This window comes from Stegodyphus dumicola, chromosome 11 (genome assembly GCF_044657685.1).
Source record: "Stegodyphus dumicola isolate Sdum_Otavi_A_Nest chromosome 11, ASM4465768v1".
Lineage (NCBI taxonomy): Eukaryota > Metazoa > Arthropoda > Arachnida > Araneae > Eresidae > Stegodyphus > Stegodyphus dumicola.
In genome coordinates this window covers 38,841,949-38,868,291 of record NC_140778.1, presented here as the reverse complement: position 1 = coordinate 38,868,291, position 26,343 = coordinate 38,841,949, and positions in this window count along the sequence as shown.

Here is a 26,343-nt window from a genome sequence, read left to right as displayed (position 1 = left end):
CGAATTCGAATTTTTTTATGTTTTGTGACGAAATCGCGTCATTTTGAGACATAATGGGCTATAGGAAAGCGAGATTTTACTCTACACGCTCCATTTTTACATCGTCATGAAACGTAGGCACTGAGCTATTTTACGAACTTAAAATAAATTTCGTGTTTCGATAAATTGATTAAATACGAATTTATTTAACAAAGGGAGCTTAACACCTTTTCAACAAGATTTTTTCTGAAAACGTTTATTTAAAAAAATGTACAGTTTATTTTTCTTTGATTTTCGGACACCTTAAACTTTCATTCTTGCGACTGCTTTTGCAAAAAGAATTTTGAAAAAAATGATAATATTTTGTATTTTTAAAAAATTTGTTAAATGAAGCTTCCGAGTACACTTCTCACATCTCACATCTTTAAAAATATGATTTTGGCAACAATTTTCCTGTCTTATTGTTGTAGATAGATTTTTGATGAAATCGCATTATTTTGAATAGTTTCATTCTTTTAGAAATATGCGTTTGGCAACAAATTTTCATCGTATTTCTGATGTCACTGTTTTTAAGAGATTGCCATACTTCATTGTCATTTTTTTATATAGATATAATACATTTTTATTTATTTATTTATTTTATTTTTTATTTATTTATTTTTTTGATAAAGTTGTTCTGCAGAGTAAAATTCTGCGCGGAATTTTTTCTTTTGAGTTTCTTTCATGTTATTTTTTGCTTATTTCACTATTTGTAAGATATTGAAAAGTTTTGCTGATTTTTTTTCTTCAACGGAAAGTTGTTAATTTTTTATTAAGATAATAAGTATTTGTATTAAGGGATATAGCTTATTTCATTGTAATGTTTTCTCTTTATGAAGTTGTTCTGCAGAGTAAAATTCTACGCAGTTTTTAAATTTAACGTTTGGTGTTCCCTTCAGCCATTTTTTCGATATATTTAAAACCCAGACGAAGGCTGGCAGCGAAGCTGCTAGTAGATTATAAAGTAAATACAAAAATTTAAAATTCGGGTTTCCAGGTGTCCATGTTCAGGTGGAAGACTACGTTATTCAGAATTGGATGGTTGTAGGTACCGTCGTTTTTTCACAGTGCGCGAAACATGCATACATTCATGCAGATTCTTCATTATTTAATTTCTTTAAAAAGAATGTAGGGCAGCAATAGTTTGAAAAGCGATATCCCGTGTAAACCTCGAAACGTAAACCCCGTTTCGAAAGCAGTAGTCCGTTTGGGCTAACGCCTCCTTTGGGCTAATAAACCAGCTAAAGATGAAGAAATAAACTATCAGACAAATGAGATGACAGTAGTATAAAAATGGGCGTTCTGCGACAGGTGGATCAGTGGATCAGGGGGCGTGGTCAATGACATCACAGAGGGCGGGGCCAAAGGCAACATCATCACATTAGGAGGCGTGGTTTCGAGTGGAGTTGAGTTGTTCGTAGACTACTGATTGATTTGTAGACCTCCTGCTTTTCATTAAAAGTTAGTTTTTTTTAAATTGGCAACGGGGATTTTTTGAGATATATGCCCATGGCGTCCTCTAGGGACGAAAAAAGAAAATAATGTATTTAGGAATTGCTTATGGCGTCTTCTAGGGACGAAAAAAGAAAATAATCTATTTTAGAAGTTTCTTTTATTAAAAAAATGTTCTATGATTCAAAATATAGGATCGAACCGTGAAACAAAATATCTCACCAGCTGAGTAGTTTGAAGATTTTAACCACTAAGCTGACGGGATACATTCAGATTTAGGTAAAAAAGCCTATATAAGAAAATGTAATTTGAATCGACTCATCAATTTATTCTGATACTTTTATCCTTTCCAGTTTTTCATGAAACTTTAACTTATTTCTCAGGTTTTCTGTTTCATAATAACATATTCATTTACTGTCATATTTTTTTAATACTTAACGTTTCTAATTTATTTGTAATATTTTATTTAATTTCCACATACTATTTTTTTCATACCTTTCATAAATTTCAGAATACCTGATTTTTAACTTATACGTTATATTTCACAAACGTTCCCGCATGTGCTGTTTATTTGTTACATTACTTAATTTTAGATGCAATTTCACACTTTTTTTAACGTTATAATGTTCAATATATTCTGAATTTTAACTTCATTTACTTTTTTTAAACCATTCTAGTATTCTATACACACTTTAACTTAGTGGTATGAAATTGTATTTAAAATGAAACGTTTATTTTTCATGATCTTAGTTCTTTTACTAAATTTTCTACAGAATTTCTAATTTCTTTCACGTGTTTAAAAATATCTTCCTTACATTACCGAATATTTAAAAAAAAAAAAAAACTTAAGTCTATAACTGTTAATTGCTTTTCTTACGTTCATGATTTCCCTTCTGTGTTTATATTTCTTAATTCTAGCTTAACTTATTTATTATAATGTTTTAATTTTGTCTCATCACTCGTAATTCCAACATTTTATCCCTTTTTATTCATTTTAACGATATGGATTGTTTTCATTTACTCCATAATCAAATATTTCCTTACAATTTTTATAATACTTGTTTTATTCCTCGATCATAATAGATCATCTACAGGTTTTACTCAGAAATTTCCATTCACAACTTTACAGTTTAATACCATTTATATCTAAATGCATTTCTTTCTCATATAGTTTTATGGTCTTCAAAGTTTCTAACATCATGTTTAGTTTTAAATCCCGATTACCTTTAAGTGTGTTGATAATTTTCATTTCTAATTTTACAACCACGTTCAGTGTTTCATCCACACATACCAAAATATTTCTTACATTTTCTGATATTTAGTCTATGTCATATTTCGGTACTTCAAATGAATTTACACTGCTCACACTATTATTTTTTCATGTTTTAGAGACACTAACTATACTAATTTTACTATTTTTCCTGCACTAATTGCATCTATGTCAGCACTCATGATAAACTAGCAATTGTTTTGCATCACATGCATAAAGAAATTCTTAAAACCAACTTTTTCAATATCGTACTCAAATTACTGTTTTCCAGATGGGAATTACCAGTATTCTTTGGTTTTACTCTGTTACATCTTTTTAAATTTTAACATCTTACTTTTAATTCTAACATACATCTTTTAAACAGTTTTTTCTTTTAATGATAGCCTTACCTTATTTGTTCAAATTAATTCTTTCATTCACCTTCTTTACTACCTTTCAGTACCTTCATAATTCACTATGCAAACGCAATGTCTTTCACTGACATTCTGTTTAATAATACCACAAGTTTCCTTAATTGACAAAAAGCGAATTATTTCTCATTTCAAAATAGAACTACTATATTTTTGCACAAACATTACCTTTATCCATTCAAGCCACCCCTTAACCTGTAACTGACGTAGCGATAGGAAAATAGATTCTTATCATATGCTCTTTCGACATTTGAGGTTTCTAGAACTTCTTTGACAAGTATATCAATACCATCAGAAAATATACTTAACACTTTTACCCAGTTTAAAGGCAACATACTGTTATAAGAATGGTTTTAGTTAAATTTATAACACAAATAAACGCATTTTGTGCTAAATAGGCATAAACATTTAGATTCAGAGTATTTCTTTTTAATCCGATGTAAGACTTGAATTTCATTCATGATACGGATTGTCTCTTGATTTTCTTTTTGTTTACCTTACACTAATAGAAAATTTTTATTTTACAAGTTCAGCTTTTAATGAAATAGAAATAAAAACTACGATACACCTGTTGATTTTAAGAAAAGGAACTTTGATATATTTCTGGAAATGTAAATGCTTTTAGAGTTTTCTTTCAATAACGTTGATTTTCATTACTTTACTAACTTCAATAATTCTCTTATTAGCTAATATGAATGAAAGAAGATTGTCAAAAATGTGACACAGTATAATTCTTACGAACATATGTACCTTTACCAGCATACAGATATTACTGATTGAAATGAAGAAAGATACAGGTATTTTACTCCAATCTACATTAAATTAAAAAAAAATATTGAAACTTTCATACATTCCAAAGAATAAACGAAAACTCAATAGATATTGTCATGTTTGTATATATGAGATAAAAGTTTTATGAATGGTATTTAAAGTAATGCTTAGAACTTCATAAAAGCGAACATTCACTATGTTAATACACATATCATCAGTTATTTACATTAATCAATGTAATATTAATCATTATATGTACTATATGCATATATATTTAAAGTTTAATTGTCTTACAATTGAATAATTAACTATTGAGAGAAAGAGGTTCATATCTTACACTATTTAATTCACATGGAACAAATTTTTCCATCAACCACATTGAACCAAGTTTATTAAATTCGCCAAAGCTCTTTTAATTCTGCATTTTCACACTCACGACACATTTTAAATGTAACTATTGATTACCATTTCAAACACCGATATCATAACTCAGTGTAAAACTACATCATAACTCATTTTTTCCCTACTAACTACAATTTTATATATTCAAGAAGTACATCTAAGACATGATCATTTTCTATGTTCTAGCAAATCGATTCAATTGCGAACATACTATTAAGACTTGCGATTTTAGAAGACTTGCATGTATTAACGATGTCAACGTTTCTTCGTTTTTGTAAGATTCGTATCAAACCATGTCGCATTCGAATGTGGTGTAAGAGATCACTTTTTCTTTTAAACACTTGTAAACAATGGATGCAATTTATAAGAAGAGAAGTATCATGCTGTTTCAAAACATCATCATCAGTATATTTCTGTTTCTTTTGACACCAGCAAAATTTAAAAAAAAAAAAAAAAGATTTGAGATTTGAGATTTTCTTCAAATTCTGTTTTACTTGAAAAAAATGTCCGAACATTCAATACGATGTAAAGATTCATTTTGTTTTAAATTCTTATGCTCACTAAATATTTTTTATCACGATTTACTCTTAAAAGTAACTTTATAAGTTTTCATATCCTTTTTACATGAAAAGAACTTGTGATTATTCACTACAAAATTCTAAGACGAGAAGCTTCGCGACTTTTCAAACTACAAATTTAAATTTCTTAGGACATACACTACATCTGATGTTTCTTTCATGAGATTTCAAATATCTCTTCAGATTACTCGTATTCAAGAAACCTTACAAATATATCAAATAAGTTCAGCGAATAATCGCTTCATAAACTCTTAAATTTTCAACACGAGTGAATCACTTGAAGCATATACTGCACTGTAAACATACAATACTTAAAAAAATTGTTATAAAAAATAAAAATACATTCATTTCACCAAGAAGCTTTTCTATTTAAATACATTTATTTATTTCCAAAGAACAAGTTTCTGTATTATACATAAAATATACTTAGAATTTTCTTTCATTAGTTAATATCAAATTAACAACAATATCCATTTACTGATATTTGATATACATGTTTGCTTTAAAATTAAAACTAAAATTTCAATATATTTCTATTAAAAAAAACATAATGAAAAAAAAATACTCATAACATCAACCAAAGACAGAAATTTAAATAGAATAGCTGTACTTATTAAGACACAATAACACGCCGAATAAATACTAATTCAGAAGTCAAACAACAAAAATCAGCGTTATATTCAAAAAATTTTCACAGGACTAGTTTCGATGGTTTTACCGAACCATCATCTTCAGCTGCAAAACCGCAAATGAACAAGATAGGAAATAATGATTACATAAGATAAGAAAGCCTGGACAAGAATAAGCAAGTGGCGCCATCTGTTGGCGAAACCAGAACTAAAACATAATTTCTCTAAAAGCCGAAGGCAAATTTGGATTGGAATTAGGATCGTTAACTAGAACAGAAAGATTTTTATGAATGTGAAATGCCTCTAGAAAATCCAGTTCTCCAATGGAAGATATTTTTTGAATAATTTTGGCAGCAGAAAAATTGAAAGTGTGATTTTCGGACCAACAATGTTGAGCAACGGAAGACTTCTGTGTTTCCTTTTTTCTAACATATGCCTCATGTTCTTTGACGCGAAATTTTAAGGCTCTGTTAGTTTGACCAATGTAAATTAAACCACACTGGCAAGGAATCCTATAAATACCCCAGGAATTCATATCCGGAATGGGGTCCTTGAGTATAGAAGTTGGAATTTTATTGATGGGAGAATAAACAACCCGAAAGTTAAATTTCTGCAAAATATGTGCAACTTTATAGCTAATTGATGGAAAGAAGGGAATGACAACAGAGTTTTTATAATCTCCTAAAATAAGAGTGTGGCTTTTAGTGTGTTGAGATGACAATTTTTTAACTGCTTGATTAATAATGTTGGGTGAAAAGCCCCTGTCAATAGCTATTTCTTTTAAATAATTTAGTTCTTCATCAAGGGCTATTTTGGAGGAGCAAACTTGAAGAGCACGGAAAACATAGGAATAAAATGAAGCTAACTTTTGTTTAGTCGGATGACATGATTTAAAGTGTGGTGGAAGGCAAACCGATGAAGGTTTACGGTAAACTGTAGTACTGAAGTTGGATGTGTTACGTGTGACCAGAATATCGAGAAACGGAAGAGAATTGCAAGTCTCAGGTTCAAAAGTGAACTGAATAGCAGGATCAATAGAATTCATTGTTGAAAGAACTTTATTTAAATCATCTTTATTACCTTCAAACAGGGTAAAAGTATCGTCTACGTAGCGGAACCATGCCGGGAAGTTTAAAGTTTCAAACAATTTTGATTCATAATAATGCATGTATATATCAGCCAGGATGGGACTGAGGGGGCTTCCCATGGCTAATCCCTCAGTTTGCTTGTAATATTTATTTTGGAAAACAAAATGTGTTTGTTTCAAACAGAGTTGAGTGAGAGAAATTAGCTCATCAATTTCGATGCAAGAGAAATGAAATTCGCGAAGTCTGGTTTCTAGACATCTTAATGCACCCTCCACTGGGACATTGGTGAATAATGATTTTACATCAAAAGAAACCATGAGTAAATTACTAGGAGAAATGTTTTTAACCTTTTTTACAAACTCTATTGAATTTTTTATGGTGTAAATGTTATTGTCTAATAGAGTGGAAAATCTAGAAACTAAATATTTAGCTAATGGATACGAGGCAGTACCTAAATTTGATACAATAGGGCGGAAAGGAATACCACTTTTATGAATTTTGGGAAGAGCATATAATCTGGCACAATTCGCAACAGATGGGATAAGCGAATGTTTTAAGTTGCTTGAAATGATTTGCGAAGATTTGATCGCAGTTTTTATTTTGGATAAGTCCGAAGGTGAAGGATCTTTAGGGATCGGATTATATGGTCCTTCGTTTAAGAGTTTAGTGACACCATCGATGTAAGTGTTCTTATCCATGACGACTATCTGGCCACCTTTGTCGGCCTTTGAAATGATAATATCCGGGTTAGAATGAATTTCGCGCATTGTAGCTCTTTCTCTCGCAGTTAGATTTGGTTTCAAAGGTTTATTATTGAATTTCAGATTATGAGCGATAAGATGCCTAATCATTTCTTTTTGTGAATCTGAAACTTTACTGAACTTGAAAGCTTTTTCGATAGGAGCCAAAATCTTTGGAATCGAGGGTTTACAGGTTTGTGAGAAGTTAAAATTATATTTTAGAATTCTCTCTTGTTCTTCTGAAAGACTAACATTAGAAATATTAACTATTGGCTTGATGTTTACAATGGGAAGATTTTTTGAGCTACTTGAACTGGAAGACTGTAAAGGAAGTTTTTCGAATTTAACTGCAAGGGTGTTTTTATGACGGATAACTGCATTCTCCGTTCTAGACCAAGACTTTTGTTCAAGGGCAGTGAATTTTGGATATGATTTAGCGAGTTCCAGATGAAGCTTATAGAGTTGATGTTCAATTTTGGACAATTGTTGACGTGTATCCCTTATCACGGACCGAAGTAAGGAGAGCTTGCAATTTAACAGAATTCTTGAAACGCGACTCGAAGGTTTTTGATTAGATTTGATTTGAATAAAATTGGGGATCAATTTTTTACATTTACATTTAAGTAAAAAGTCAAGATGATTCAGGAATTTTTGCCGTTTCAGGCGTAATTTAGTGAAACGATTAACGGATGAAGGCATGCCTTCATTTATCATCAATTAGCTATAAAGTTGCACATATTTTGCAGAAATTTAACTTTCGGGTTGTTTATTCTCCCGTCAATAAAATTCCAACTTCTATACTCAAGGACCCCATTCCGGATATGAATTCCTGGGGTATTTATAGGATTCCTTGCCAGTGTGGTTTAATTTACATTGGCCAAACTAAGAGAGCCTTAAAATTTCGCGTCAAAGAACATGAGGCATATGTTAGAAAAAGGAAACACAGAAGTCTTCTGTAGCTCAACATTGTTGGTCCGAATATCACACTTTCAATTTTTCTGCTGTCAAAATTATTCAAAAAATATCTTCCATTGGAGAACTGGATTTTCTAGAGGCATTTCACATTCATAAAAATCTTTCTGTTCTAGTTAACGATCCTAATTCCAATCCAAATTTGCCTTCGGCTTTTAGAGAAATTATGTTTTAGTTCTGGTTTCGCCAACAGATGGCGCCACTTGCTTATTCTTGTCCAGGCTTTCTTATCTTATCTAATCATTATTTCCTATCTTGTTCATTTGCGGTTTTGCAGCTGAAGATGATGGTTCGGTAAAACCATCGAAACTAGTCCTGTGAAAATTTTGGAATATAACGATGATTTTTGTTGTTTGACTTCTGAATTAGCTGTACTTATATTAGTGCATTTTTATAATCTTCATAACATTTCGATTCAAAAAACCTATTACAAAATAAATGAAACATTTTTTTCTGCTTTAAAAAATCTCTTATATTTTTAAAATTAATACATAAAAATATATCTTCACCAATATATTTAATTCTGTCCTCAACACTTATTATAATGCAATCATGTCTTGTTTGTGAAGGATGATTTACAATGCAACCTTCGCATTTATATAGCTTTTTTATCACTGAATTTAATTCAGTTTTGATAGAGTTTATGAGTTCTTTAAAAAGTTCATCATCATCACTTACCATATCCGAACAATTGTTTTTACATTTGATTTGCAACGGTAAAATAATTTCAAAAATACTTTTATATAAAGTATTAGATACATCAGGAATAATTTCTTTCAATTTTTTTTAAATATCACAGTTTACTTTTAGGTATGTAGGTTTTAGTTTAAAAGAATTTTCATCTTGTTTAAAAACTTGTTGAAAAATACACTCACCTTCTTTGTTGAAAACTACCGACTCATTATTGCAAATGATGCTGGCACTCATATAGACAAGATTAAATTCATATATTTTTGAGGAAAATTCTTGCCATGTTGCAGGAGTTATAACAACACCGCGTGTAGTAGGGTATAATATTTTATTTTGTTCCACACATTCACGTAGATGAATGTTCATTCTGTTTTCAAACTGATTTATGGACACAAAATATCCCCAACCAAGAGTCCACCTGTGCAATCAACTTCGAACTTTCTTTTTTCTGTTCTCGATTATTCGGCATGAAGATATTTTCAGGAACAGACTTCATATAGTGGGCAAACCAGTCATCCTCTGGAAGTTCATCCTCATTATCTTCCAAGCGTCGTTTTTTAATTTTCGAAATTTTTATGTTTCGGAATGTGATACTAATTCTAGGATTTTTAACGTCAGGTTGAGAGGGTATTCCGTGCATCCAAAATTGATTCGTTGGGTGTCTCATTACAAGGAGAGTTCCATGAGTTAAGTCCACGCTTCGAGATGTGAAATTTCGCCTGGTAAATACCATTTGACGTTTTGAACCTAAACTGATGATAGGTATATCACTTTCAGGTTCGAGACAAGTTTCATTGTCTTTATGCGTTGAAATTTTCGCCACTCCGTCAGGATAATAGTTCAATAAAGCAAAATTATATTTTTTGCCAGTTATCGTTTCAACATAATCTTTTACATTTAGAAGAGTTTGAGTCCATGGTTCTGCACAAATGCTCGTTCCAGAGCATTCGTAACTAAGTCCTTCATCACCAAAACCGAGTACTTTTCTTCGTGGAACATACTGAGTCCCATTAATTTCAAAACTAATATTTTTAAAATCATAATTTGATAGTTCATCTAGCAAAATATCAGCTTCATTTCGTGAATAAAATTCTTCGTGTAATTCCACATTTAACTCTGTATCACATATATTCCTCATATTCGCTTTTGAATCTAACGACAATTCTGAATGATATAGAAATACGTAAGTAGTATAAAAATACGGGTTCTGCTGCACGCGGTGTGCGGTGTGGGCGTGGTCAACGACGTCACACAGAAGGCGGGGCCAAAGGCAACGTCATCACACTAGGAGGCGTGGTCACGAATGGAGTTGAGGTGATGGTAGATTGCTGATTGAGTTGTAGACCTCCTGCTTTTCATTTAAAGTTATTTTTTTTTAATTGGAAACAGGAAATATTTTCTGCATCTTAATTTGATGAAATGGCGATGCTGCCCTCTCTTGACGAAAAAGTGAATTATATTTGATAAGCGCTGCACGTTATCATGATAACGTGAAGTCTACAACGCTTATCAAGGATCTTCCTTCACTTCTGTGTGTACTGTCAAATTTGGAATAGCAACAATAACCTGAAGATAATACATTCTTTCGCGCATGATTATCAGAGTTTTAGAAATTTTCAATTACTCTATCATGATAAGTGGATGATGCTTTTAAGATTCTCCTTATGCATATATGTAATATCGAGGTTCAGAATAACAACATTAGGACACTATAACTCTTTCCCACTATCCTATCATGATTATTTTTACACATATGACGCCGGAAAGACTGGCTTCACAAACAAGACATGACAAGAATGTATTACGATAAGTGTTGATGAAATCATTTCGTTAATGTATGTTTTAGATAATTTTTGCTATTTAAGAATGCTACGTATTTTTATATCATTCAGAATTGTCGTTAGATTCAAAAGCGAATATGAGGAATATATGTGATACAGAGTTAAATGTGGAATTATACGAAGAATTTTATTCACGAAATGAAGCTGATATTTTGCTAGATGAACTATCAAATTATGATTTTAAAAATATCAGTTTTGAAATTAATGGGACTCAGTATGTTCCACGAAGAAAAGTACTCGGTTTTGGTGATGAAGGACTTAGTTACGAATTCTCTGGAACGAGCATTTGTGCAGAACCATGGACTCAAACTCTTCTAAATGTAAAAGATTATGTTGAAACGATAACTGGCAAAAAATATAATTTTGCTTTATTGAACTATTATCCTGACGGAGTGGCGAAAATTTCAACGCATAAAGACAATGAAACTTGTCTCGAACCTGAAAGTGATATACCTATCATCAGTTTAGGTGCAAAACGTCAAATGGTATTTACCAGGCGAAATTTCACATCTCGAAGCGTGGACTTAACTCATGGAACTCTCCTTGTAATGAAACCCCCAACGAATCAATTTTGGATGCACGGAATACCCTTTCAACCTGACGTTAAAGATCCTAGAATTAGTATCACATTCCGAAACATAAAAATTTCGAAAATTAAAAAACGACGCTTGGAAGATAATGAGGATGAACTTCCAGAGGATGACTGGTTTGCCCACTATATGAAGTCTGTTCCTGAAAATATCTTCATGCCGAATAATCGAGAACAGAAAAAAGAAAGTTCGAAGTTGATTGCACAGGTGGACTCTTGGTTGGGGATATTTTGTGTCCATAAATCAGTTTGAAAACAGAATGAACATTCATCTACGTGAATGTGTGGAACAAAATAAAATATTATACCCTACTACACGCGGTGTTGTTATAACTCCTACAACATGGCAAGAATTTTCCTCAAAAATATATGAATTTAATCTTGTCTATACGAGTGCCAGCATCATTTGCAATAATGAGTTGGTAGTTTTCAACAAAGAAGGTGAGTGTATTTTTCAACAAGTTTTTAAACAAGATGAAAATTCTTTTAAACTAAAACCTACATACCTAAAAGTAAACTGTGATATTTTAAAAAAATTGAAAGAAATTATTCCTGATGTATCTAATACTTTATATAAAAGTATTTTTGAAATTATTTTACCGTTGCAAATCAAATGTAAAAACAATTGTTCGGATATGGTAAGTGATGATGATGAACTTTTTAAAGAACTCATAAACTCTATCAAAACTGAATTAAATTCAGTGATAAAAAAGCTATATAAATGCGAAGGTTGCATTGTAAATCATCCTTCACAAACAAGACATGATTGCATTATAATAAGTGTTGAGGACAGAATTAAATATATTGGTGAAGATATATTTTTACGTATTAATTTTAAAAATATAAGAGATTCTTTAAGGCAGAAAAAAATGTTTCATTTATTTTGTAATAGGTTTTTTGAATCGAAATGTTATGAAGATTATAAAAATGCACTAATATAAGTACAGCTATTCTATTTAAATTTCTGTCTTTGGTTGATGTTATGAGTATTTTTATTTCCTTATGTTTTTTTAATAGAAATATATTGAAATTTTAGTTTTAATTTTAAAGCAAACATGTATATCAAATATCAGTAAATGGATATTGTTGTTAATTTGATATTAACTAATGAAAGAAAATTCTAAGTATATTTTATGTATAATACAGAAACTTGTTCTTTGGAAATAAATAAATGTATTTAAATAGAAAAGCTTCTTGGTGAAATGAATGTATTTTTATTTTTTATAACAATTTTTTTAAGTATTGTATGTTTACAGTGCAGTATATGCTTCAAGTGATTCACTCGTGTTGAAAATTAAAGAGTTTATGAAGCGATTATTCGCTGAACTTATGTGATATATTTGCGAGGTTTCTTGAATACGAGTAATCTGAAGAGATATTTGAAATCTCATGAAAGAAACATCAGATGTAGTGTATGTCCTAAGAAATTTAAGTTTATAGTTTGAAAAGTCGCGAAGCTTCTCGTCTTAGAATTTTGTAGTGAATAATCACAAGTTCTTTTCATGTAAAAAGGATATGAAAACTAATAAAGTTACTTTTAAGAGTAAATCATGATAAAAAATATTTAGTGAGCATAAGAATTTAAAACAATATGAATCTTTACATCGTATTGAATGTTCGGACATTTTTTCAAGTAAAACAGAATTTGAAGAAAATCTCACGAACCTTTTTTTTTTTTTTTTTTTTTTTTAAATTTTGCTGGTGTCAAAAGAAACAGAAATATGTTGATGATGATGTTTTGAAACAGCATGATACTTCTCTTCTTATAAGTTGCATCCATTGTTTACAAGTGTTTAAAAGAAAAAGTGATCTCTTACACCACATTCGAATGCTACATGATTTAATGTGAATCTTATAAAAACGAAGAAACGTTGACATCGTTAATACATGCAAGTCTTCTAAAATCGCAAGTCTTAATAGTATGTTCGCAATTGAATCGATTTGCTAGAACATAGAAAATGATCATGTCTTAGATGTACTTCTTGAATATATAAAATTGTAGTTAGTAAGGAAAAATGAGTTATGATGTAGTTTTACACTGAGTTATGATATCGGTGTTTGAAATGGTAATCAATAGTTACATTTAAAATGTGTCTTGAGTGTGAAAATGCAGAAATAAAAGAGCTTTGGCGAATTTAATAAACGCGGTTCAATGTGGTTGATGGAAAAATTTGTTCCATGTGAATTAAATAGTGTAAGATATGAACTTCTTTCTCTCAACAGTTAATTATTCAATTGTAAGACAATTAAACTTTAAATATATATGCATATAGTACATGTAATGATTAATATTACATTGAATTATGTAAATAACTGATGATATGTGTATTAACATAGTGAATGTTCGCTTTTATGAAGTTCTAAGCATTACTTTAAATACCATTCATAAAACTTTTATCTCATATATACAAACATGACAATATCTATTGAGTTTTCGTTTATTCTTTGGAATGTATGAAAGTTTAAATATTTTTTTAATTTAATGTAGATTGGAGTAAAATATCTGTATCTTTCTTCATTTCAATCGGTAATATCTGTATGCTGGTAAAGGTACGTATGTTCGTAAGAATTATACTGTGTCACATTTTTGACAATCTTCTTTCATTCATATTAGCTAATAAGAGAATTATTGAAATTAGTAAAGTAATGAAAATCAACATTATTGAAAGAAAAAAAACTCTAAAATTTACATTTCCAGAAATATATCAAAGTTCCTTTTCTTAAAAACACCAGGTGTATCGTAGTTTTTATTTCTATTTCGTTAAAAGCTGAACTTGTAAAATAAAAATTTTCTATTAGTGTAAGGTAAACAAAAAAAAATCAAGAGACAATCCGTATCATGAATGAAATTCAAGTCTTAGATCAGATTAAAAAGAAATATTCTGAATCTAAATGTTTATGCCTATTTAGCACAAAATGTGTTTATTTGTGTTATAAATTTAACTAAAACCATTCTTATAACAGTATGTTGCCTTTAAATTGGGTAAAAGTGTTAAGTATATTTTCTGATGGTATTGATATACTTGTCAAAGAAGTTCTAGAAACCTCAAATGTCGAAAGAGCATATGATAAGAATCTCCTTTCCTATCGCTACGTCAGTTACAGGTTAAGGGGTGGCTTGAATGGATAAAGGTAATGTTTGTGCAAAAATATAGTAGTTCTATTTTGAAATGAGAAATAATTCGCTTTTTGTCAATTAAGGAAACTTGTGGTATTATTAAACAGAATGTCAGTGAAAGACATTGCGTTTGCATAGTGAATTATGAAGGTACTGAAAGGTAGTAAAGAAGGTGAATGAAAGAATTAATTTGAACAAATAAGGTAAGGCTATCATTAAAAGAAAAAACTGTTCAAAAGATGTATGTTAGAATTAAAAGTAAGATGTTAAAATTTGAAAAGATGTAACAGAGTAAAACCAAAGAATACTGGTAATTCCCATCTGGAAAACAGTAATTTGAGTACGATATTGAAAAAGTTGGTTTTAAGAATTTCTTTATGCATGTGATGCAAAACAATTGCTAGTTTATCATGAGTGCTGACATAGATGCAATTAGTGCAGGAAAAATAGTAAAATTAGTATAGTTAGTGTCTCTAAAACATGAAAAAATAATAGTGTGAGCAGTGTAAATTCATTTGAAGTACCGAAATATGACATAGACTAAATATCAGAAAATGTAAGAAATATTTTGGTATGTGTGGATGAAACACTGAACGTGGTTGTAAAATTAGAAATGAAAATTATCAACACACTTAAAGGTAATCGGGATTTAAAACTAAACATGATGTTAGAAACTTTGAAGACCATAAAACTATATGAGAAAGAAATGCATTTAGATATAAATGGTATTAAACTGTAAAGTTGTGAATGGAAATTTCTGAGTAAAACCTGTAGATGATCTATTATGATCGGAGAATAAAACATGTATTATAAAAATTGTAAGGAAATATTTGAATATGGAGTAAATGAAAACAATTCATATCGTTAAAATGAATAAAAAGGGATAAAATGTTGGAATTACGAGTGATGAGACGGAAATAAAAACATTATAATAAATAAGTTAAGCTAGAATTAAGAAATATAAACACAGAAGGGAAATCATGAACGTAAGAAAAGCAATTAACAGTTATAAACTTAAGTTTTTTTTTAAAATATTCGGTAATGTAAGGAAGATATTGTTAAACACGTGAAAGAAATTAGAAATTCTGTAGAAAATTTAGTAAAAGAACTAAGATCACGAAAAATAAACGTTTCTTTTTAAATACAATTTCATATCGCTAAGTTAAAGTGTGTATAGAATACTAGAATGGTTTAAAAAAAAGTAAATGAAGTTAAAATTCAGAAAATATTGAACATTATAACGTTAAAAAAAGTGTGAAATTGCATCTAAAATTAAGTAATGTAACAAATAAACAGCATGTGCGGGGAACGTTTGTGAAATATAACGTATAAGTTAAAAATCAGGGTATTCTGAAATTTATGAAAGGTATGAAAAAAAATTGTATGTGGAAATTCAATAAAATATTACAAATTAGAAACGTGTTATGTATTAAAAAATATGACAGTAAATGAATATGTTATTATGAAGCAGAAAACCTGAGAAATAAGTTAAAGTTTCATGAAAAACTAGAAAGGATAAAAGTATCAGAATAAAATTGAGTAATAAAAAAAAATTATCTTGTAGTTACATTTTCATAACATGATGAACTATCATTAAAGGAAAGTCTTTTTTATATTTGTTTCTTTTACATTATTTTCAGAGTCGCGTATTGAAAAATTTTAACACCAGACTTAAAAAATATATTTCTAAAACATATAATTCTCTTTTTCGTCAAGAGAGGGCAGCATCGCCATTTCATCAAATTAAGATGCAGAAAATATTTCCTGTTTCCAATTTAAAAAAAACTAACTTTAAATGAAAAGCAGGAGGTCTACAACTCAATCAGCAATCTACCAACACCTCAACTCCACTCGTGACCACGCCTCCTAGTGTGATGACGTTGCCTTTGGCCCCGCCTTCTGTGTGACGTCGTTGACCACGCCCACACCGCACACCGCGTGCAGCAGAACCCGTATTTTTATACTACTTACGTAGCATTCTTAAATAGCAAAAATTATCTAAAACATACATTAACGAAATGATTTCATCAACACTTATCGTAATACATTCTTGTCATGTCTTGTTTGTGAAGCCAGTCTTTCCGGCGTCATATGTGTAAAAGTAATCATGATAGGATAGTGGGAAAGAGTTATAGTGTCCTAATGTTGTTATTCTGAACCTCGATATTACATATATGCATAAGGAGAATCTTAAAAGCATCATCCACTTATCATGATAGAGTAATGGAAAATTTCTAAAACTCTGATAATCATACGCGAAAGAATGTATTATCTTAAGGTTGTTGTTGCTATTCCAAATTTGACAATACATACAGAAGTGAAGGAAGACCCTTGATGAGTGCTGCACGTTATCATGATAACGTGTAGTCTACAGCGCTTATCAAGGATCTTCCTTCACTTCTGTATGTACTGTCAAATTTGGAATAGCAACAACAACCTTAAGATAATACATTCTTTCGCGTATGATTATAAGAGTTTTAGAAATTTTCCATTACTCTATCATGATAAGTGGATGATGCTTTTAAGATTCTCCTTATGCATATATGTAATATCGAGGTTCAGAATAACAACATTAGGACACTATAACTCTTTCCCACTATCCTATCATGATTACTTTTACACATATGACACCGGAAAGACTGGCTTCACAAACAAGACATGACAAGAATGTATTACGATAAGTGTTGATAAAATCATTTCGTTAATGTATGTTTTAGATAATTTTTGCTATTTAAGAATGCTACGTATTTCTATATCATTCAGAATTGTCGTTAGATTCAAAAGCGAATATGAGGAATATATGTGATACAGAGTTAAATGTGGAATTATACGAAGAATTTTATTCACGAAATGAAGCTGATATTTTGCTAGATGAACTATCAAATTATGATTTTAAAAATATTAGTTTTGAAATTAATGGGACTCAGTATGTTCCACGAAGAAAAGTACTCGGTTTTGGTGATGAAGGACTTAGTTACGAATTCTCTGGAACGAGCATTTGTGCAGAACCATGGACTCAAACTCTTCTAAATGTAAAAGATTATGTTGAAACGATAACTGGAAAAAAATATAATTTTGCTTTATTGAACTATTATCCTGACGGAGTGGCGAAAATTTCAACGCATAAAGACAATGAAACTTGTCTCGAACCTGAAAGTGATATACCTATCATCAGTTTAGGTGCAAAACGTCAAATGGTATTTACCAGGCGAAATTTCACATCTCGAAGCGTGGACTTAACTCATGGAACTCTCCTTGTAATAAGACACCCAACGAATCAATTTTGGATGCACGGAATACCCTCTCAACCTGACGTTAAAGATCCTAGAATTAGTATCACATTCCGAAACATAAAAATTTCGAAAATTAAAAAACGACGCTTGGAAGATAATGAGGATGAACTTCCAGAGGATGACTGGTTTGCCCACTATATGAAGTCTGTTCCTGAAAATATCTTCATGCCGAATAATCGAGAACAGTAAAAAGAAAGTTCGAAGTTGATTGCACCGTGGACTCTTGGTTGGGGATATTTTGTGTCCATAAATCAGTTTGAAAACAGAATGAACATTCATCTACGTGAATGTGTGGAACAAAATAAAATATTATACCCTACTACACGCGGTGTTGTTATAACTCCTGCAACATGGCAAGAATTTTCCTCAAAAATATATGAATTTAATCTTGTCTATATGAGTGCCAGCATCATTTGCAATAATGAGTCGGTAGTTTTCAACAAAGAAGGTGAGTGTATTTTTCAACAAGTTTTTAAACAAGATGAAAATTCTTTTAAACTAAAACCTACATACCTAAAAGTAAACTGTGATATTTAAAAAAAATTGAAAGAAATTATTCCTGATGTATCTAATACTTTATATAAAAGTATTTTTGAAATTATTTTACCGTTGCAAATCAAATGTAAAAACAATTGTTCGGATATGGTAAGTGATGATGATGAACTTTTTAAAGAACTCATAAACTCTATCAAAACTGAATTAAATTCAGTGATAAAAAAGCTATATAAATGCGAAGGTTGCATTGTAAATCATCCTTCACAAACAAGACATGATTGCATTATAATAAGTGTTGAGGACAGAATTAAATATATTGGTGAAGATATATTTTTACGTATTAATTTTAAAAATATAAGAGATTCTTTAAGGCAGAAAAAAATGTTTCATTTATTTTGTAATAGGTTTTTTGAATCGAAATGTTATGAAGATTATAAAAATGCACTAATATAAGTACAGCTATTCTATTTAAATTTCTGTCTTTGGTTGATGTTATAAGTATTTTTTTTTTCATTATGTTTTTTTTTAATAGAAATATATTGAAATTTTAGTTTTAATTTTAAAGCAAACATGTATATCAAATATCAGTAAATGGATATTGTTGTTAATTTGATATTAACTAATGAAAGAAAATTCTAAGTATATTTTATGTATAATACAGAAACTTGTTCTTTGGAAATAAATAAATGTATTTAAATAGAAAAGCTTCTTGGTGAAATGAATGTATTTTTATTTTTTATAACAATTTTTTTAAGTATTGTATGTTTACAGTGCAGTATATGCTTCAAGTGATTCACTCGTGTTGAAAATTTAAGAGTTTATGAAGCGATTATTCGCTGAACTTATGTGATATATTTGTAAGGTTTCTTGAATACGAGTAATCTGAAGAGATATTTGAAATCTCATGAAAGAAACATCAGATGTAGTGTATGTCCTAAGAAATTTAAATTTGTAGTTTGAAAAGTCGCGAAGCTTCTCGTCTTAGAATTTTGTAGTGAATAATCACAAGTTCTTTTCATGTAAAAAGGATATGAAAACTTATAAAGTTACTTTTAAGAGTAAATCGTGATAAAAAATATTTAGTGAGCATAAGAATTTAAAACAAAATGAATCTTTACATCGTATTGAATGTTCGGACATTTTTTTCAAGTAAAACAGAATTTGAAGAAAATCTCACGAACCTTTTTTTTTTTTTTTAAATTTTGCTGGTGTCAAAAGAAACAGAAATATGCTGATGATGATGTTTTGAAACAGCATGATACTTCTCTTCTTATAAATTGCATCCATTGTTTACAAGTGTTTAAAAGAAAAAGTGATCTCTTACACCACATTCGAATGCGACATGGTTTGATACGAATCTTACAAAAACGAAGAAACGTTGACATCGTTAATACATGCAAGTCTTCTAAAATCGCAAGTCTTAATAGTATGTTCGCAATTGAATCGATTTGCTAGAACATAGAAAATGATCATGTCTTAGATGTACTTCTTGAATATATAAAATTGTAGTTAGTAGGGAAAAAATGAGTTATGATGTAGTTTTACACTGAGTTATGATATCGGTGTTTGAAATGGTAATCAATAGTTACATTTAAAATGTGTCATGAGTGTGAAAATGCAGAAATAAAAGAGCTTTGGCGAATTTAATAAACGCGGTTCAATGTGGTTGATGGAAAAATTTGTTCCATGTGAATTAAATAGTGTAAGATATGAACCTCTTTCTCTCAATAGTTAATTATTCAATTGTAAGACAATTAAACTTTAAATATATATGCATATAGTACATGTAATGATTAATATTACATTGATTAATGTAAATAACTGATGATATGTGTATTAACATAGTGAATGTTCGCTTTTATGAAGTTCTAAGCATTACTTTAAATACCATTCATAAAACTTTTATCTCATATATACAAACATGACAATATCTATTGAGTTTTCGTTTATTCTTTGGAATGTATGAAAGTTTCAATATTTTTTTTTTAATTTAATGTAGATTGGAGTAAAATACCTGTATCTTTCTTCATTTCAATCAGTAATATCTGTATGCTGGTAAAGCTACATATGTTCGTAAGAATTATACTGTGTCACATTTTTGACAATCTTCTTTCATTCATATTAGCTAATAAGAGAATTATTGAAGTTAGTAAAGTAATGAAAATCAACGTTATTGAAAGAAAACTCTAAAAGCATTTACATTTCCAGAAATATATCAAAGTTCCTTTTCTTAAAATCAACAGGTGTATCGTAGTTTTTATTTCTATTTCATTAAAAGCTGAACTTGTAAAATAAAAATTTTCTATTAGTGTAAGGTAAACAAAAAGAAAATCAAGAGACAATCCGTATCATGAATGAAATTCAAGTCTTACATCGGATTAAAAAGAAATACTCTGAATCTAAATGTTTATGCCTATTTAGCACAAAATGCGTTTATTTGTGTTATAAATTTAACTAAAACCATTCTTATAACAGTATGTTGCCTTTAAACTGGGTAAAAATGTTAAGTATATTTTCTGATGGTATTGATATACTTGTCAAAGAAGTTCTAGAAACCTCAAATGTCGAAAGAGCATATGATAAGAATCTCCTTTCCTATCGCTACGTCAGTTACAGGTTAAGGGGTGGCTTGAATGGATAAAGGTAATGTTTGTGCAAAAATATAGTAGTTCTATTTTGAAATGAGAAATAATTCGCTTTTTGTCAATTAAGGAAACTTGTGGTATTATTAAACAGAATGTCAGTGAAAGACATTGCGTTTGCATAGTGAATTATGAAGGTACTGAAAGGTAGTAAAGAAGGTGAATGAAAGAATTAATTTGAACAAATAAGGTAAGGCTATCATTAAAAGAAAAAACTGTTCAAAAGATGTATGTTAGAATTAAAAGTAAGATGTTAAAATTTAAAAAGATGTAACAGAGTAAAACCAAAGAATACTGGTAATTCCCATCTGGAAAACAGTAATTTGAGTACGATATTGAAAAAGTTGGTTTTAAGAATTTCTTTATGCATGTGATGCAAAACAATTGCTAGTTTATCATGAGTGCTGACATAGATGCAATTAGTGCAGGAAAAATAGTAAAATTAGTATAGTTAGTGTCTCTAAAACATGAAAAAATAATAGTGTGAGCAGTGTAAATTCATTTGAAGTACTGAAATATGACATAGACTAAATATCAGAAAATGTAAGAAATATTTTGGTATGTGTGGATGAAACACTGAACGTGGTTGTAAAATTAGAAATGAAAATTATCAACACACTTAAAGGTAATCGGGATTTAAAACTAAACATGATGTTAGAAACTTTGAAGACCATAAAACTATATGAGAAAGAAATACATTTAGATATAAATGGTATTAAACTGTAAAGTTGTGAATGGAAATTTCTGAGTAAAACCTGTAGATGATCTATTATGATCGAGGAATAAAACAAGTATTATAAAAATTGTAAGGAAATATTTGATTATGGAGTAAATGAAAACAATCCATATCGTTAAAATGAATAAAAAGGGATAAAATGTTGGAATTACGAGTGATGAGACAAAATTAAAACATTATAATAAATAAGTTAAGCTAGAATTAAGAAATATAAACACAGAAGGGAAATCATGAACGTAAGAAAAGCAATTAACAGTTATAAACTTAAGTTTTTTTTAAAAATATTCGGTAATGTAAGGAAGATATTGTTAAACACGTGAAAGAAATTAGAAATTCTGTAGAAAATTTAGTAAAAGAACTAAGATCACGAAAAATAAACGTTTCTTTTTAAATACAATTTCATATCGCTAAGTTAAAGTGTGTATAGAATACTAGAAAGGTTTAAAAAAAGTAAATGAAGTTAAAATTCAGAAAATATTGAACATTATAACGTTAAAAAAAGTGTGAAATTGCATCTAAAATTAAGTAATGTAACAAATAAACAGCACGTGCGGGAACGTTTGTGAAATATAACGTATAAGTTAAAAATCAGGTATTCTGAAATTTATGAAAGGTATGAAAAAAATAGTATGTGGAAATTAAATAAAATATTACAAATAAATTAGAAACGTTAAGTATTAAAAAAATATGACAGTAAATGAATATGTTATTATGAAACAGAAAACTTGAGAAATAAGTTAAAGTTTCATGAAAAACTAGAAAGGATAAAAGTATCAGAATAAATTGATGAGTCGATTCAAATTCCATTTTCTTATATAGGCTTTTTTACCTAAATCTGAATGTATCCCGTCAGCTTAGTGGTTAAAATCTTCAAACTACTCAGCTGGTGAGATATTTTGTTTCACGGTTGGATCCTATATTTTGAATCATAGAACATTTTTTTAATAAAAGAAACTTCTAAAATAGATTATTTTCTTTTTTCGTTCCTAGAAGACGCCATAAGCAATTCCTAAATACATTATTTTCTTTTTTCGTCCCTAGAGGACGCCATGAGCATATATCTCAAAAACTCCCCGTTGCCAATTTAAAAAAAACTAACTTTTATTGAAAAGCAGGAAGTCTACAACTCAATCAGTAGTCTACGAACAACTCAACTCCACTCGAAACCACGCCTCCTAGTGTGATGACGTTGCCTTTGGCCCCGCCCTCTGTGATGTCATTGACCACGCCCCCTGATCCACTGGTCCACCTGTCGCAGAACGCCCATTTTTATACTACTGATGACATATGAAGTGACAAATGAGATCATATGAGATGTCACTTGAAATGGAGCGGCCAGTCCTGTTAAAGATTAATGTACTTAGAATGTACGAAGTTTTAAACAGGATATATGAAGCAGATGACGCAGCATTTAGCTTGAAATTAATATATATATATTTAAAAAATATGTATATAAAGTACGTAGCGTATTCGGAAACTAAGTACCGTTTCCTTCTAGCGCCGTCGCAGCGCTGTGGTAGGCGTCCCGCGCATGGGCACTAGTCTTTCTTGTTCACTGACTTTCAATTGCGCCATTTTGGTTGCTCTATGTTGTGTTTTTAGTTTGGTGTGCACATTCAAAATGTTTAAGACAATTAGTTCTCCCGATGACTGTGAGATTCGTGCCGTGATTAAATTTTTGAACGCGAGGAATGTTAAACCGACCTAAATTTATCGTCAAGTGACAGAAGTTTACGGTGAATACGCGATAAGTGATGGAATGGTGAGAAAGTGGGTAAGAATGTTTAATGCAGGTCGAACAAATGTCCACGCCGAGGCTCGGAGTGGTCGGCCTTCAGTTTTCACCGATGATAAGGAAAGTTGATGAAGCAATTCATGAGAACAGACCAAAGAATATGTATTGTAAAGAATATGTATAGACTTTCTTTTAACAGACGCTTCACAATGACATCTCTTTCAGAGGCATTTCCACAAATGTCACGTACTGTTTTGTTCGGCGTTCCCGATGGGTTCCAAAAATGTTCACTGATGTTCACAAAACAAAGCGACTTGGTAGTGCCCTGACATTTGTCACGCGGTACAATGATGAGGGAGAAAACGTTTTAAACCAAATTGTGACAGGTGATGAAACTTGGGTGTGTCATTTCACACCAGAATCGAAACAACAATCGATGGAGTGGAGACACACTCATTCTCCGAAAAAACAAAAGTTCAAAGTGACAATGTCATGACGAAAAATCATGTGCACTGTCTTCTGGGATAGAAAAGGCGTTTTGCTTACTGAATTTCTTCCCAGAGGTGATATTGTGAGACTTTAAAAAAACTAAGGCGTGCCATTCAAAACAAACGAAGAGGAATGCTCAGTAAAGGAATTGTGTTGCTCCATGACAATGCTCGGCCCCATCCTGTTGGTGTCACTCAATCGTTAATTCGACAGTTTCATTGGGACCCCCATCAACATTCCACAAATCCAACACGTGACTGAAACTGTCAATTTTGTCACTTGTACAGTAATATACTATTGCAGTTTTAGGTCATTAATTTCTAATTTTAAGACATAGAACGATGTGAAAATTATAAATAAGTAGAAGAAGAAATGACAATGTCAAATGGAAAGCAAGTAAAATGAACATTTATATTATGAAAAGAATGCGTCAAAACATCGTTTTTTCCTTTGTCTATATTTTCTTACTTCATCTATTTTCAGATACCCCGTGTAAAAATAATTGGTAATTGTAAAATTATTATAATGAGTTAAAGAAAAATCAAAAACTGCCAAAATGTTTGGCGACCCGCTGCTGCAGGACGCGACTCACAGTTTAAGAAACTCTGGTATAGATAAACAGTTAAAAATTGTAAAAAATAAACTGATTTGGCGATATAGCCCTCTTTGGCAAACTTCAAAATGCAGGTTCTGAAAACTTGGAAAGTCGCCAAATTGACATATTCATGCAACGGAAATGTAAAAATAATGAAAGAAGAGCTAACAAACAAAAGTAAACATATTTTGGCTGTCAATGGACACAAATTTAAAATAGAAGGATTTAACAGAACTGCTGGAAATTTAATCTTTGAAAAATGAGGTCAGGATACAAGAAATTCTATAAATCATTTTACTGTGGACCAGGGCTTAATTTCTAAAATTAGAAGTGCCGGAGCCCTATGGAAGACCGTCAGCAGACAGGAACAAGAGTAAATAAATAAATAAAATGACTATTAAACTCTCTAATAATTTTTAAATTAAATAGTAAATTATTATCAAATTAATTAATAGCTATTTAATTAATGTTTATAAATTGTTATTTAATCAATAATTATTATATATCATTATAAATTAATTGATAATTATTAGATAATTAATTATTATTTATTGAAATAATTAAAGATTGAAGTAATTAACTAATTAAAATTAAATAAAATGTAACGAGATAAATTGAAATTTAATACGCGATTTAATATAATTTTATTGTTAAAATGAAATTTTCGAGATAAAATTTCTACTGAAATTGTTATTCAACTACATAAAAGAAGTGCCGAAGTCTTTTTATTCAGGGCTCTGGTGCGTTCCGACTAGAATTATGATTTATTACAAAAACTAAGAAGCACCGGAGCCGAGATACGGTGGGTTCCGACCCAATTTAAGTTCTGATCGTAGGGGGAGGGGGAGTTCTTTTATCATCACAAAAATTAAACATACTTAAAGTATAGCTGATTAAAATTCCAGGGCGAAACAGAATGAGGGTATGAGTGGGTGGAAACAAAAAATGAGGGGAATCTTGTTGAGAGAGAACATTCTCTTTGATTGACCGCAGCTCTCTGTTGGTATAATTATATCCATCAAGAAGATGGTTTTCAGGGGTAAATGAGTCCTGAATGGGACTCCTAAATGTAAAGTTGCGGGTTACGCCCCCCTCCCATTCGTGGATATTGTGGGAAAGACGATGTATAGGACGTGCTTGAGCAGTTTATCTCAGTATTTCACTCTTTTTGTATTCGCTGTCATTTAACGCACATTTAAGAACACGAATTTTCCTTCCTGGGAGGATAACTAACTGTAAGCATCGATAACAATACACTAGATACGATGGCATGGCGAGAAATTTAGACGTTCCTAAACAAACTCCCCCAAATTTATTGCTTTGCGGAAAGGTTTCCGCATGTGAGTGAGGGGACTTTATTTGAACTTCTCATGAGTTTGTTTTTCTAGGGAAATAAGAATATTGCATGGTCTGCTTATTGTTAAACTAAAACGTTAGGAATTCTAAATTTTGTTCCCTTTAAATTGTGGTTCAGTTTTATAAAAAGAAGTACCGGAGCTCATCTTAATTAGGGCTGCGGTGCGCTCCGGCTAAAGTGGTAATTTATCTTAAAATTTTAGAAGCACTGCTGTGGACAGATGCGTCATATTTTTGTCATTTTAGTGCAATACAAATACTACTGCTTTACGTAATAATAAGAATGTAGTGGATTACGTACTGAAGTTATAAAGCGAACAAAATGCAATAAAAATGTGAACAAATAATTATCCGATTTACGCAATTATAGTCAGCGAATGGAATCGAATTCCAAAAGTTAAAAAATTTCTAGGTCTGCAGTGGTCAAGTGCTTT